Source organism: Oncorhynchus gorbuscha, linkage group LG02 (genome assembly GCF_021184085.1).
Source record: "Oncorhynchus gorbuscha isolate QuinsamMale2020 ecotype Even-year linkage group LG02, OgorEven_v1.0, whole genome shotgun sequence".
In the NCBI taxonomy this organism is placed as follows: domain Eukaryota; kingdom Metazoa; phylum Chordata; class Actinopteri; order Salmoniformes; family Salmonidae; genus Oncorhynchus; species Oncorhynchus gorbuscha.
This window is the reverse complement of record NC_060174.1, coordinates 92050593-92066454: the sequence shown is the minus strand read 5'-3', so window position 1 is coordinate 92066454 and position 15862 is coordinate 92050593.

The window sequence follows — 15862 nt, the reverse complement described above, 5'->3', positions numbered from 1 at the left end:
TCTGCTATGACTACAAGTTCCGATGGGAATTCAGGGAACTCAATGAGGAACGCTGTATATGGTCCAGGAGACCTGTAAACAGTAGCTATAAAAAGTGATTGAGTAGGCTGCATAGATTTCATGACTAGAAGCTCAAAAGACGAAAACGTCATTTTTAAAATGTAAATTGAAATTTGCTTTCGTAAATCTTAGCAACACCTCCGCCTTTGTGGGATGGACGGGGGATATGGTCACTAGTGTAGCCAGGAGGTGAGGCCTCATTTAACACAGTAAATTCATCAGGCTTGAGCCATGTTTTAGTCAGGCCAATCACATCAAGATTATGATCAGTGATTAGTTCATTGACTATAATTGCCTTTGAAGTAAGGGATCTAACATTAAGTAGCCCTATTTTGAGATGTGAGGTATCATGATCTCTTTCAATAATGACAAGAATGGAGGAGGTCTTTGTCCCAGTGATATTGCTAAGGTGTTTAGTTTTGCTCAACCTAGGTCGAGGCACAGACACGGTCTCATTGGGGATAGCTGAGCTGACTACACTGACTGTGCTAGTGGCAGACTCCACTATGCTGGCAGGCTGGCTGACAGCCTGCTGCCTGCCCTGCACCCTATTTCATTGTGGAGCTGGAGGAGTTAGAGCCCTGTCTATGTTGGTAGATAAGATGAGAGCACCCCTCCAGCTAGGATGGAGTCCGTCACTTCTCAGTAGTTCTGGCTTGGTCCTGTTTGTGGGTGAGTCCCAGAAAGAGGGCCAATGATCTAATTCTATATTTTCGGAGGGGCAGAAAACAGTTTTCAACCAGCGATTGAGTTGTGAGACTCTGCTGTAGAGCTCATCACTCCCCCTAACTGGGACAGTTGTCAGAGACAATTACTCAATGCCAACACATCTTTCTAGCTGATTTACACGCGGAAGCTATGTTGCGCTTGGTGATCTCTGACTGTTTCATCCTAACATCGTTGGTGCCGACGTGGATAACAATATCTCTATACTCTCTACACTGCCAGTTTTAGCTTTAGCCAGCACCATCTTCAGATTAGTCTTAACGTTGGTAGACCTGTCATAACAGGTGTAATTGTGGGGTCATGACAATGTTATGACCAAATTATGACAGGTTATGACAAGTTATGTCAGCTGCTATGACATATTATGGCATGGTTTGGACTGTGTCATAAAGTGTTATGTTGCTGGGTGTCAAGTAAAGTGTTACCATTTGGATAATGATCATTCTCTCCTCTGTCAACATATGATATGGTGAATACATTGCCTTAGCTTTGTCTGGATAGAAAAATAGATTAAGAATAACATTGACCATAATAACGCTAGCTTTTGTCTTTTCATCCCTTGAATGTTTTGAAAGGCCTTTTCAAGAGTACCATTTGTTCGTACCTAAAATTGAAATGGAATGTCAACGCAGCCAGAAAAATCGCTCCAACGCTAGTTTATTTCTCATTGAATGGGGTTTTCTGCAAGTCAGTATGGACATGGAACACTTTGTCACTCAAACTGTTTACCACTTACCCTTCTGATAGAGTGAAATACCCTGAGCGCTAGGATAAAAATGCCACTGCTTAAGCCTCTACACCTGAGATAAATAACATATTCCTCTGTCTAAGTATCAGGCCTTTACATCTCATTTTCAAACAGCACTATCTTGCAGAGGGAGGAAGCAAACCGTTGTCCGGGGGTTCGCTGTGAGAAATTAATGGAAGCAATTGAATTTGCAATCAAGGTTCTATTATCTCGTTCAACTACCCCAAGTCCTTCAGGGTACCTTATCCTATTTCAGCCAGACAGTCCATAGAAATATGGAACCGGGAGTTCAGTCAACTGTGAAATGGGATCGAGGCCTGAGTCCTCAAATGGTGTCAGCGAAAGCAATAACGGCAAACAAAATGTAAATGTAAAATGCTCTCTAACGTCTGAATTGTTGAACATTTGACAATTAACACGTCTGTTTGCGAAATTGAGACGAGAGAGACATGGGAAACCTTTGTGAGATTTCACAGCATGATGTTTTTTGTGTAGTATCAATGATAATTGAGTATATGGTTGTATTTAGTCAAAATGCGGCCTAGAAATGACAAACATGTGAGCTGTCACTTTCCTCCAGTCTTTTGGTGACTTGGGTTCAAATAGCTGGCTTTACATGAGATATTTGATATTTTTTCATGGTTCTAGGTCAACGAACAAGCGCTACTGAACAAAGAGCCGTTTGGGGAAAAAAGGAATGGTTCTTTTAGGTGAATGGAGCCAAATGATCCATCTCATTGAAAAGATTTGGAATGCTACATTGAAATAATATGTTGTGCAACTTACCTACCTTAATACATTCTCAAGTTATCCTCTCATTTTACATTTTCATACATTATTTTGTTGTTTTTATGCTTTGGGTTAGATGTTTGTTCAAACTCTTGTATGGCTATTCCAGCAGAGGCTCATACAGCTGTTAACATAGTTTTAAACATGAAAACACGTATAAAAGGGTAAAACAATGGGAATTGAATGCCTCAACATGTTCAAATAATCCCTGTGCAAATAAATAACTTATCCACAGCTGTTCCTTCATGTTAAAGCATAAATATTTCAGGCAAAACCATGGTCTTTCAACCAAACATGGTCTCATTCCAGCATTATCGGATTCCATTTCAGTTGATATCCAGGCCAGTCGGTGTAACTCAGAGTAGTAAGCACAAACAGTTCTGACAAAGACAACATCTCAGTCACACTGCCCATTTTTCATTCTGCTTTTCCATATTCTGAGACATTTACCACTTTCATTTTCCTGCCAAAGGAGAAACCTCTGATGTCTTTGATCATGCTGTGTCCACAATTGGTGGAAGTTGATAAATCAATCTCTGGGAGAGAAAAAACAGAGTCAAAAAGTTTTTTAAAAAGGAGAGTTTTGGCAAGGAGAGGGTTTTGAGTGGGGCTCTGCATGCTCCAGATTCAGTATATTCACATTTCAACAGATTACAGCCTATACTCACCGGGGGAAAACTCATAGCAATTACGTCTTTTGTAGTGTCATATGGTGACTTTTTTATACTAATTTTATAAGGATACTTTGTTCAGCTCTCTTTAGCAACCTGATCAGAAGTTGATTCACAGAGAGAGAGAGAGACACACAGAATTTCAGTAAAGCTAGTTTGCTTAGTACACCAGCAAAACAGTGTCTACAAACCCTGGCATTTTACCCACTCAAGTTTATATTTTGTCACATAAACTCCTTGTTACCCTGCAAGAGCTTGAACCACAAGCTGATATTGGCATATTCATTCAACATCATTCAACATGTACACTGTTGTCATCTACAGTTGTACTGCTCTCACTTGCTCTTCATTACACTTCAGCTCCACTATACTTGTCACATCAATGTGACGTTCTACCTGCTACACAGAATATGTTGTTTTGAGAGCGGAGAGGAGCAGAGGGGAAGTGAGTCTTCATTCTATTTTCACCTACAGTTTAGTAACATATTTATCGATTATGCATAAGTACAACTTTGCTGTTCTATTAGGGGGTGGGCCGAAGCTGAAAAACGTGAAGTTGATAGATCCATGTCAAGGGAGGAACTGATTTTTTGTATATGACTGTAAACCCTTCTTATATGATTACTATAAAACGGGTTGGCATCTTCAGTTCTTTCATATTGTTTCATAAAAATACAATTTTAGCAAAGTCTGCTCAGGAAAATTTGATAAACTGCTAAACTTGGAACCAAGAACTCCCCTCGTCAGTCAATGTCCATCCTGCTTCTATCTAAGATGTAAACACAGCCTCACATAAAACCCGAGCTGCTGTCTGTGTGTGATGAAGACTGAAGTAAGATAAATATATGTTTGAGTGCACTGGAAATATGTAGCATGCAATGCGAATTGTCTTGAAGAGGTACAGTAACTCCGTTAACCACTTGGCCAGTTTATTGAAAGCTAGCTAATGTTACAGTTTGACTAGCCTATCCAGCTTTTGTAAATGCCAATTTGCCTTCTCAGGAAGCTAGTATTTCATCAGCTATCTCTCTGTCGGTGAATTAAATGTTTTATCATGTTTTGGCATGGTTATACTTCTCGCAACTAACTGCAGGGTTAAAGAAGCATTCAATCATATCATTTTCATAGAAACCCTCCAAAGAAAAAGCATGGAGATTATTGTCACTATAGTATTGGATTGGTTGAAGCTCAATGTTAAATTCAAATCTCCTTACAATCATGTCTAAGCCAATATGACACCAATGATGATTAATCGGCTTGGCCGATTAATTAGGGTCGATTTAAAGTTTTCATAACAATCGATAATCTGCCTTTTTGGATGCCAATTATGGCCGATTACATTGCAATCCACGAGGAGACTGCGTGACAGGCTGACCACCTGTTACACGAGTGCAGCATCAAAAGGATCTTGTGGCTGCAAGGAGACAAGGGAAGTTTGTAGCTAGCATTAAACTTATCTTATGAAAATCAATCAATCTTCATATAATCACTAGGTACAATGGGGCAAAAAAAGTATTTAGTCAGCCACCAATTGTGCAATTTCTCCCACTTGAAAAGATGAGAGAGGCCTGTAATGTTCATCATAGGTACACTTCAACTATGACAGACAAAATGAGAAAAGAAATCCAGAAAATCACATTGTAGGATTTTTAAGGAATTTATATGCAAATTATGGTGGAAAATAAGTATTTGGTCACCTACAAACAAGCAAGATTTCTTGGCTCTCACAGACCTGTAACTTCTTCTTTAAGATGCTCCTCTGTCCTCCACTCATTACCTGTATTAATGGCACCTGTTTTAACTTGTTATCAGTATAAAAGACACCTGTCCACAACCTCAAACAGTCACACTCCAAACTCCACTATGGCCAAGACCAAAGAGCTGTCAAAGGACACCAGAAACAAAATTGTAGACCTACACCAGGCTGGGAAGACTGAATCTGCAATAAGTAAGCAGCTTGGTTTGAAGAAATCAACTGTGGGAGCAATTATTAGGAAATGGAAGACATACAAGACCACTGATAATCTCCCTCGATCTGGGGCTCCACACAAGATCTCACCCCGTGGGGTCAAAATGATCACAAGAACGGTGAGCAAAAATCCCAGAACCACACGGGGGGACCTAGTGCATGACCTGCAGAGAGCTGGGACCAAAGTAACAAAGCATACCATCAGTAACACACTACGCCGCCAGGAACTCAAATCCTGCAGTGCCAGACGTGTCTCCCTGCTTAAGCCAGTACATGTCCAGGCCCGTCTGAAGTTTACTAGAGAGCATTTGGATGATCCAGAAGAAGATTGGGAGAATGTCAGATGATCAGATGAAACCAAAATATAACTTTCTGGTAAAAACTCAACTCATCGTGTTTGGAGGACAAAGAATGCTGAGTTGCATCCAAAGAACACCATACCTACTGTGAAGCATGGGGGTGGAAACATCATGCTTTGGGGCTGTTTTTCTGCATAAATCAAATCAAATCAAATGTATTTATATAGCCCTTCGTACATCAGCTGATATCTCAAAGTGCTGTACAGAAACCCAGCCTAAAACCCCAAACAGCAAGCAATGTAGGTGTAGAAGCACGGTGGCTAGGAAAAACTCCCTAGGAGGGCCAAAACCTAGGAAGAAACCTAGAGAGGAACCAGGCTATGTGGGGTGGCCAGTCTTCTTCTGGCTGTGCCAGGTGGAGATTATAACAGAACATGGCCAAGATGTTTAAATGTTCATAAATGACCAGCATGGTCATATAATAATAAGGCAGAACAGTTGAAATTGGAGTAGCAGCACGGTCAGGTGGACTGGGGACAGCAAGTAGTCATCATGTCAGGTAGTCCTGGGGCATGGTCCTAGGGCTCAGGTCCCCCGAGAGAGAGAAAGAAAGAGAGAATTAGAGAGAGCATATGTGGGGTGGCCAGTCCTCTTCTGGCTGTGCTGGGTGGAGATTATAACAGAACATGGCCAAGATGTTAAAATGTTCATAAATGACCAGCATGGTCGAATAATAATAATGCAGAACAGTTGAAACTGGAGCAGCAGCACGGCCAGGTGGACTGGGGACAGCGAGGAGTCATCACGTCAGGTAGTCCTGGGGCATGGTCCTAGGGCTCAGGTCCTCCGAGAGAGAGAATGAAAGAGAGAAGGAGAGAATTAGAGAACGCACACTTAGATTCACACAGGACACCGAATAGGACAGGAAAAGTACTCCAGATATAACAAACTGACCCTAGCCCCCGACACAAACTACTGCAGTATAAATACTGGAGGCTGAGACAGGAGGGGTCAGGAGACACTGTGGCCCCATCCGAGGACACTCCCGGACAGGGCCAGACAGGAAGGATATAACCCCACCCACTTTGCCAAAGCACAGCCCCCACACCACTAGAGGGACATCTTCAACCACCAACTTACCATCCTGAAACAAGGCTGAGTATAGCCCACAAAGATCTCCGCCATGGCACAACCTAAGGGGGGGGCACCAACCCAGACAGGATGACTACATCAGTGAATCAACCCACTCAGGTGACGCACCCCTTCCAGGGACGGCATGAGAGAGCCCCAGTAAGCCAGTGACTCAGCCCCTGTAACAGGGTTAGAGGCAGAGAATCCCAGTGGAAAGAGGGGAACCGGCCAGGCAGAGTCAGCAAGGGCGGTTCGTTGCTCCAGAGCCTTTCCGTTCACCGTGAAATGGAGCTCTATAGGAGAAAGCCCTGCCTCCAGCTGTTTGCTTAGAAATTCTAGGGACAATTAGGAGGCCTGCGTCTTGTGACCGTAGCGTATGTGTAGGTATGTACGGCAGGACCAAATCAGAGAGATAGGTAGGAGCAAGCCCATGTAATGCTTTGTAGGTTAGCAGTAAAACCTTGAAATCAGCCCTTGCTTTGACAGGAAGCCAGTGTAGAGAGGCTAGCACTGGAGTAATATGACCAGGATGACTGATCCGTGTAAAGGAAACAATGAATAGGGTTAGTATCGTGAGATTTTGAGTGAAAAACTCCTTCCATCAGCAAGGGCATTGAAGATGAAACGTGGCTGGGTCTTTCAGCATGACAATGATCCCAAACACACCGCCCGGGCAACGAAAGAGTGGCTTTGTAAGAAGCATTTCAAGGTCCTGGAATGGCCTTGCCAGTCTCCAGATCTCAACCCCTTAGAAAATCTTTGGAGGGAGTTGAAAGTTTGTGTTGCCCAGCATCAGCCCCTAAACATCACTGCTCTAGAGGAGATCTGCATGGAGGAATGGGCCAAAATACCAGCAACAGTGTGTGAAAACCTTGTGAAGACTTTTGAGAAAACGTTTGACCTCTGTCATTTCCAAAGGGGAGGATGGTCCTCCCCTTCCACCTCTGAGTAGCCTCAACTGGTTGGCGTGAACTGAAACACGCTGTCGTACACGCTGATCCAGAGCATCTCAAACATTCTCAATGAATGACATGTCTGGTGAGTATGTAGGACATTTTCACTTTCCAGGAATTGTATACAGATCCTTGCGACATGGGAGTGTGCATTATCATGCTGAAACATGAGGTGATGGCAGAGGATGAATGGCACAATAATGGGCCTCACGATCTCGTCAAGGTACAGTGGGGAGAACAAGTATTTGATACACTGCCGATTTTGCAGGTTTTCCTACTTATAAAGAGGAAGGTGAGGGATCAGCCCAGAACTACACGGCAGGACCTGGTCAATGACCTAAAGAGAGCTGGGACCACAGTCTCAAAGAAAACCATTAGTAACACACTACGCTGTCATGAATTAAAATCCTACAGTGCATGCAAGGTCCCCCTGCTCAAGCCAGCACATGTCCAGGCCAGTCTGAAGTTTGCCAATAATCATCTGGATGATCCAGAGGAGGAATGGGAGAAGGTCATGTGGTCTGCTGAGACAAACTCCACTCGCCGTGTTTGGAGGAAGAAGAAGGATGAGTACAACCCCAAGAACACCATCCCAACCGTGAAGCATGGAGGTGGAAACATCATTCTTTGGGGATGCTTTTCTGCAAAGAGGACAGGATGACTGCATCGTATTGAGGGGAGGATGGATGGGGCCATGTATTGCGAGATCTTTGCCAACAACCTCCTTCACTCAGTAAGAGCATTGAAGATGGGTCGTGGCTGGGTCTTCCAGCATGACAACGACCCGAAACACGTAGGCAGGGCAACTAAGGAGTGTCTCCGTAAGAAGCATCTCAAGGTGCTGGAGTGGCCTAGCCAGTCTCCAGACCTGAACCCAATAGAAAATCTTTGGAGGGAGCTGAAAGTCCGTATTGCCCAGAAACAGCCCCGAAACCTCAAGGATCTGGAGAAGGTCTGTATGGAGGAGTGGGCCAAGATCCCTGCTGCAGTGTGTGCAAACCTGGTCAAGAACTACAGGAAACGTATGATCTCTGTAATTGCAAACAAAAGTTTCTGTACCAAATATTAAGGTCTGCTTTTCTGATGTATCTGTCAGGATTTGGCCAGGGTTGTTCCGGTTTTTGGTCACTAGATGCCCCCATTGTGCTTTTGACCTTTTGTTTTCCCTTGATCCCCATTATTATTTGCACCTGTGCCTCGTTTCCCCTGATTGTATTTATACCCTTAGTTTTCCTCAGTTCTTTGCTCCGTGTTTGTATGTTAGCACCCAGCCCTAGTATTCTGTGAACTCTTGTTGATCCCGGTGGACTCTCTTGTGGAATTCTGTTTTTTGTTCTTGTTTATTTATTTTTTGAGTATCTTTTGAGGCTTTTTATGCTTTACCTACCACTTTGTGGATTTACCTTTTTTGTCTTGGAGGATTACCTTTGTTCTTGTGGAATTCCTTTTGAGGTTGTGGAGTTAAATATTTTCCTGAAGGACTTCATTTTTTACTTCATTAAATACACCGTCTCAAGTACTGCTGTGTCTGCCTCATCTTCTGGGTTCTGCCGACTATTCGTGGCTCAGTTGGTTAAGTTTCTCACTCCGGAGACCTGGGTTTGTAACCGGGTCCTGACAGTATCAAATACTTATGTCATGCAATAAAATTCAAATTAATTACTTAACAATCATACAATGTGATTTTCTGGATGTTTAGATTCCTGTGATACACTTGATAAAAATTACAGACCTTTACATGCTTTGTAAGTAGGAAAACCTGCAATATCGGCAGTGTATCAAATACTTGTTCTCCCCACTATATATATATATATATATATATATATATATATATAGTGGCTAATATTCTCACCCATCAGACTTAATCTTGTCTTTACATATACTAAATAATATATGTGTGACATTTGTTTTGATTTAGAATGGACCATTATCATACACCTGAAAAAAATGCGTGTCATCTACGCACTTAAATTGCAAATGGAGGATGCTTTTCCCGTGGTTTATTTTCATGCCAGGTAGGCTATCGTCCTGTTGTAAAATGCAATGTGCTTAATATTAGGATGGTTCAGAAAATAAATATAGTAGGCTTAGCCTATAGAAAGCTGATGGGATCCTGCTCTTTATAATAGAGGCCATCACTCTGATTTCTCACGCTATTGCATAGCCTATAAAAATGTTGCGCAACATGAGCTCATGGGCTCACATGAAGTGTTTAGATTTTCGATCACATTTGCATTGATTTTAGAGTGATTAGAGGGACAATAGACTGCTGAGTACCAGGCAGTTAGTAAGATTGGTAGGCTACTAATGACCACCAGCAGCATCAGAGCTTGGAGAAGCCTAATTACCATGACTAATTGGTCACGTGGAATTTGAATGTTTTCATATTGGTCACACACAGATGTTGTTGCAGGTGTAGAGAAATGCTTGTCTTTCTTGCTCAAACAGTGCAGTAATATCTAACAAGTAATATCTAACAATTACACAACAGTACACCCAAATCTAAAGTTAAAGGAATAGAATTAAGAATATATAAATAATTGGACAAGCAATGTCGAAGCGGTATAGACTAAAGTAGAATATAATAGAATACAGTATACATATGAGATGAGTAATGCAACATATTAAACTGTATAAACATTAAAGTGACAAATATTCCATTGTAAAGTGGCCAGTGATTTCAAATCTATGTATATAGGGCAGCAGCCTCTAAGGTGCTAGTGATGGCTATTTAATGGTCTGATGGCCTTGAGATGTAAGCTGTTTTTCAGTCTCTCTGTCCAAGCGTTGATGCACCTGTACTGACCTCGCCTTCTGGATGATCACAGGGTGAACAGGCAGTGGCTTCGGTGGTTGTTGTCCTTGATGATCTTTTTGGACTTCCTGTAACATTGGCCAACATTAGCGTTGGCCAGACCGCACCACCCTCTGGATAGCCCTGTGGTTGCGGGTGGTGCAGTTGCCATACCAGGCGGTGATACAGCCCAACAGGATGCTCTCAATTGTGCATTTGTAAATGTTTGAGGGTTGTAGGTGCCAAGACAAATTTCTTTAGCCTCCTGAGGTTGAAGAGGCGCTGTTGCGCATTATTCACCACACTATCTGTGTGGGTGGACCATTTCAGATGGTCAGTGATGTGTACGCCGAGGAACTTGAAGCCTTCCACCTTCTCCACTGCGGTCCCGTCGATGGGGATAGGGGGGTGCTCCCTCTGCTGTTTCCTGAAGTCCATGATCAGCTCCTTTATTTTGTTGACGTTGAGTGAGAGGTTATTTTCAAGCACCACACTCCAAGGTCCCTCATCTCCTCCCTGTAGGCTGTCTAGTCATTGTTGGTAATCAGGTCTACAACTGTTGTGTCATCTGCCAACTTGATGATTGAGTTGGAAGCGTGCGTGGCCACGCAGTCTGGGTGAACAGGGAGTAAAGGAGGGGGCTGAGCACACACCCTTGTATGGCACCTATGTTGAGGATCAGCAAAGTGGAGGTGTTGTTTCCTACCTTCACCACCTGGGGGCGGCCCGTCAGGATGTCCAGGACCCAGTTGCACAGGGCTGGGTTGAGACACAGGACCCCAAGCTTAATGATGAGCTTGGAGGGTATTACGGTGTTGAATGCTGAGCCATAGTCAATTAAACAGCATTCATTCATAGGTATTCCTCTTGTCCAGATGGGATAGGGTAGTGTGCAGTGCGACGGTGATTGCATCATCTGTGGTTCTATTGGGGTGGTAAGCAAATCAAATCACATTTAATTGGTCACATACATATGGTTAACACATGTTAATGCGAGTGTAGCGAAATGCTTGTAAAGATATAAATAATAATAATTGAAGTGGGTCTAGGGTTTCAGGTAAGGTAGACATGAACGTGGATGTGATATGTTCCTTAACTAGTCTCTCAAAGCACTTCATGATGACAGAAGTAGAGACTCCCTGGAGACTCCCTGTCTAGCCAGGTTATTTATAGTCGTTTAGCCAAGGCAGGAGCCAGTTTCATCCCTCTTTTCTCAATTTACAATGTATAGTTTACCAGAGGAATCCTGCAAGTGCCTGCCCAATGGAATGAAGTGAGATTTCCATCTGTGTACAAAATATTCTTCACACTTAATGATCCGACTTGTCTTTAAAATGAAATGCTTGCCTGTTTTGATTTAACTCAGCAAGAATAGAAATATCCTCTCACTCAACTGTGTTTATGTAAATATTTGTATGAACATAACAAGATTCAACACCTGAAAGAAACTGAACAAGTTCCACAGACATGTGACTAATAGAAATGGAATAATGTGTCCCTTAACAAAAGGGGGTCAAAATCAAAAGTAACAGTCAGTAACTGGTGTGGCCACCAGCTGCATTAGTACTGCAGTGCATCTCCTCCTCATGGACTGCACCAGATTTGCCAGTTCTTGCTGTGAGAGGTTATCCAACTCTTCCACCAAGGCACCTGCAAGTTCCCGGACATTTCTGGGGGGAATGGCCCTCCGATCCAACAGGTCCCAGATGTGCTCAATGGGATTGAGATCCGGGCTCTTCGCTGGCCATGGCAGAACACTGGCATTCCTGTCTTGCAGGAAATCACACACAAAACTAGCAGTATGGCTGGTGGCATTGTCATGCTGGAGGGTCATATCAGGATGAGCCTGCAGGAAGGGTACCACATGAGGGAGGAGGATGTCTTCCCTGTAACGCGCAGCTTTAAGATTGCCTGCAATGACAACAAGCTCAGTCCGATGTTGCTGTGACACACCGCCCCAGACCATGATGGACCCTCCACCTCCAAATCAATCACACTCATTCCTTCGACAATAAATGTGAATCTGATCATCACCCCTGGTGAGATAAACCACGACTCATCAGTGAAGAGCACTTTATGCCAGTCCTGTCTGGTCCAGTGATGGTGGGTTTGTGCCCATAGGCAACGTTGTTGCCGGTGATGTCTGGTGAAGTCCTGCCTTACAACAGGCCTACAAGCCCTCAATCCATCCTCTCTCAGCTTATTGTGGACAGTCTGAGCACTGATGGAGTTATTGTGTGTTCCTGGTGTAACTCGGGCAGTTGTTGTTGCCATCCTGTACCTGTCCCGCAGGTGTGATGTTCGGATGTACCGATCCTGTGCAGGGGTTGTTACATGTGGTCTGCCACTGCGAGGATGATCAGCTGTCAATCCTGTCTCCTTGTAGAGCCTTAATTGCCTACTGTCTGTAAGCTGTTAGTGTCTTAACAACCATTCCACAGATGCATGTTCATGGTTCATTGAACAAGCATGGGAAACAGTGTTTAAACCTTTTACAATGAAGATCTGTGAAGTTATTTGGATTTTTACAAATGATCTTTGAAAGACAGGGTCCTGAAAAAGGGGCATCTCTTTTTTTGCTGAGTTTATTTTCATCGTTCTGTATCCGCTCTGTACACAACTCCATTTTCTTCCAGCTGAGTTACAATTTCAACTGAAATGAAGACAGCAGCCCATAGCTCCTGAGTGGCACAGCGGTCTAAGGCACTGCATCTCAGTGCTGGAGGTGTCACTACAGACCTTGGGTCAATTCCAGACTGTATCACAATTGGCTGTGATTGGGAATCCCATAGGTCGGCGCACAATTGGCCCAGCATCATCCGGGTTAGGGTTTGGGCGGGGTAGGCCATCATTGTAAATAAGAATTTGTTCTTAACTGACTTGCCTAGTTAAATTAAGGTTACATTTAAAAAATACTAACACGTTTGTGGGCTGTTTTTGACTCAATGAACACAATTCATATTTGCTGATAAAATCCAAGTGTGATCAGATCCACCAACACATTTTAAGAGCCACATTTTAATCACATGTATAGACGCATCCAGCCATCATCTTGATCGGCAGGTGTAAACACCCACAAAGAATGGTTGAGGAGACCATAGCCAGTCAAGCATTACAACCTCATCACTACTCTGAACTGTAAGCTAAGAGTGAGGTTAGTCAGAGTGCAACAGTATAGCAGACAGCAATGCTTCAGAGTGTCCATAGAATGTAATTCCGGTCAGACTTCCAAGGCACAGAGTGGAGAGGTTTCCACAGCACCTCACAGGTGGCAGTGAGACTTTGTGTTAGCATAATGTGGCTGTTGGAGTATGTCACCATATGTTGTAACACAAATGTGTGTCTTGAGTCGACGCTAGCAAGCTGTGTTAGGTTGTGTTTGCTGCAATGTCCTTTAGGATTGCATCAAAGGGATCAAACCAAATGGTTTTCATAATGGATTGAAATTGATACATGTTGTAATATTCATTTGTGTAAAACTTTAGTGTACCGGTAACTCCATAAAGTCAAGTAAACTATATACCTTGGCTTGATGTGCAAAACATGAGTGATTTATGAAGTGCTCATTAGGTATTGCCATGCTTCGTGGCAGATTACATGAGGTGATCAATGAGTTAAGTGCTGCCCTATGGCAATTGGATGTTACGTGTCACATGAATCACTTCATAATAGCTGTCACAAATTGACGGCAATAATTTCTGAATGCTTATAAATATCTTCCTCAAAAACTTGTTAAATGTTATTTTATTAGTCTTCAAAATTCTGTGAAGGTTTTATTAAGTTTCACTAATGCCTTTTCACTTACAAAAAATGTGCGACTTTGACCTCTGATACCACAAATTTTCATAATCATTAAACAAAGCATTAATACAACATTACCATAGTTATAACCGAGTAATAATAGAACTAAGCGTAGCTTAAGGTAAATTAGTATCTAAATAGTGAACATTAATGTGACCATTTTTATACTAGAGCCATTTTGGTGAGCACCGGTTTATGTGAAAGGGTTTTTAAAAATCTCCACACTGTTAATTCAAATTCCTTCTGTCTTAATCTAATTAATAAGCAGAAGCCTGCTTCTATATTGGACTCGGTTTACTTAGAGGGAAATGCTTTGGGTTATTTTGTGTCAAGATTATTATTTACCTGGACTGAAGAGAAAGGAAGAGAATGCACTCATCGTGCTGTAACAGGTGGTTTCATTGGCCTTTTGTACTTATTTTCTGGTGCAGTCAACAGTGAATAAAGACATTCCCTGTCTGTCCCTCGACACTACGAATTAGACTGTGTAAAAATAGCGGACTGCCTCTGAGGAAAAAGCTCTGGACCTAGAAAATGAAGAAGACTGTCAAAAGCATTTTGGCAGATGGACGAGAGGAAATTCTCAAAATTGATACCTCATAACTTCGATAGCAACAACTCCATTCCTTTAAATCTCATATCTGTCATTAGAGAAGCACTCGAGAAGCTGAGACAATGCCAGGAAAAGAGGAACTAAATTTGTTTAAAATATTCACATGGAGGATCAATGCTTATGTTGCAAATGTTCCCCAAGTGGTTTGTGTACCTTTGTAGTCCATGATGATGATTACTTGGCCGGTTTTGGAGATGAGATGCCTATCTGATGTGAGTGGTGGTGTGTCTCACAAGATCCAAGACCTAGTAAACACTCAAATGTACATCTGATGTATAACACATTTTACAGAATGGTTGTGGTGCAACATATTTGTGTGATACGACGGACAGTTAGACTAGACAGAAATGTTTCACAACCATTGGACAGTGTTTCCAAAATGCTTGTATAACTACTTTTGTGCAGAAAAACTATTGTTTTAAAACCGCTGTGCCAAATGTGTTGCACATCAGTTGTACAACTTCAATGTGTACAGGTGTGTACGCCTTGTGTGTACGTTGCTATGATAATGTAGTTAACCATAGTGTGTTTACCATCAGCTATTTTCAATCAGGCCTAATATGTTCTTGCCTCTTCCTGCACCATTAAGCACACACCATTGCTTAGTGTTCTCTACTTTATGTTTCAGTTGATGCGCACAGTGGGGTATAATGCCTAAGATCATGTCTTAAAGGGAATTATCCACAATGTAATAATGCCCCTTCTGTAAAAATGATTATATAGCCACTAGGATATACTGTATAACCTGGTATACTAACAAAGTGATTGGCTCATTCCCGGTCTTTATCTCTTGAAACCTTTGAGTGGCCTTGTGAGAATTATTCAATCAGTAATAAACCTACCATCGCCCAGATACTGAGCTCTCTTTCTAAGAGAATAGTGACATGTCCCTATTTTAGTGTACTTTAAGGTGTGTAATTTCACTAGCCATTATGCTACCTGACACAAACGAAACACAGTGGTGGACCTTGAAGCTTAAAATGGAAATGGAATAAACTTGGATATTGCAGATACACACAGTAGTAATATGTATTGGATTAATTCAGTTCTCCATGTAATACTTATTTTTGCACTGGAACAGAAATCGTTACGTAGGACTTGTCTTTTAAAGAGTGACTGCCCCTAAAAACCAATTAATCCCTTTGAAAAGGTGGTATCGAAATATTGACTCTACTGTCAACATTAACTACAAAGTTTAAATAGGATACATTTGTGCTAGGTGCTTCATCCAGAAACATGCAACTCTTTTCCATAAAATACATGTTTGAATTTTCAAAATAGTTTTCCTTCGGAAGGCAGAAAAAGCAT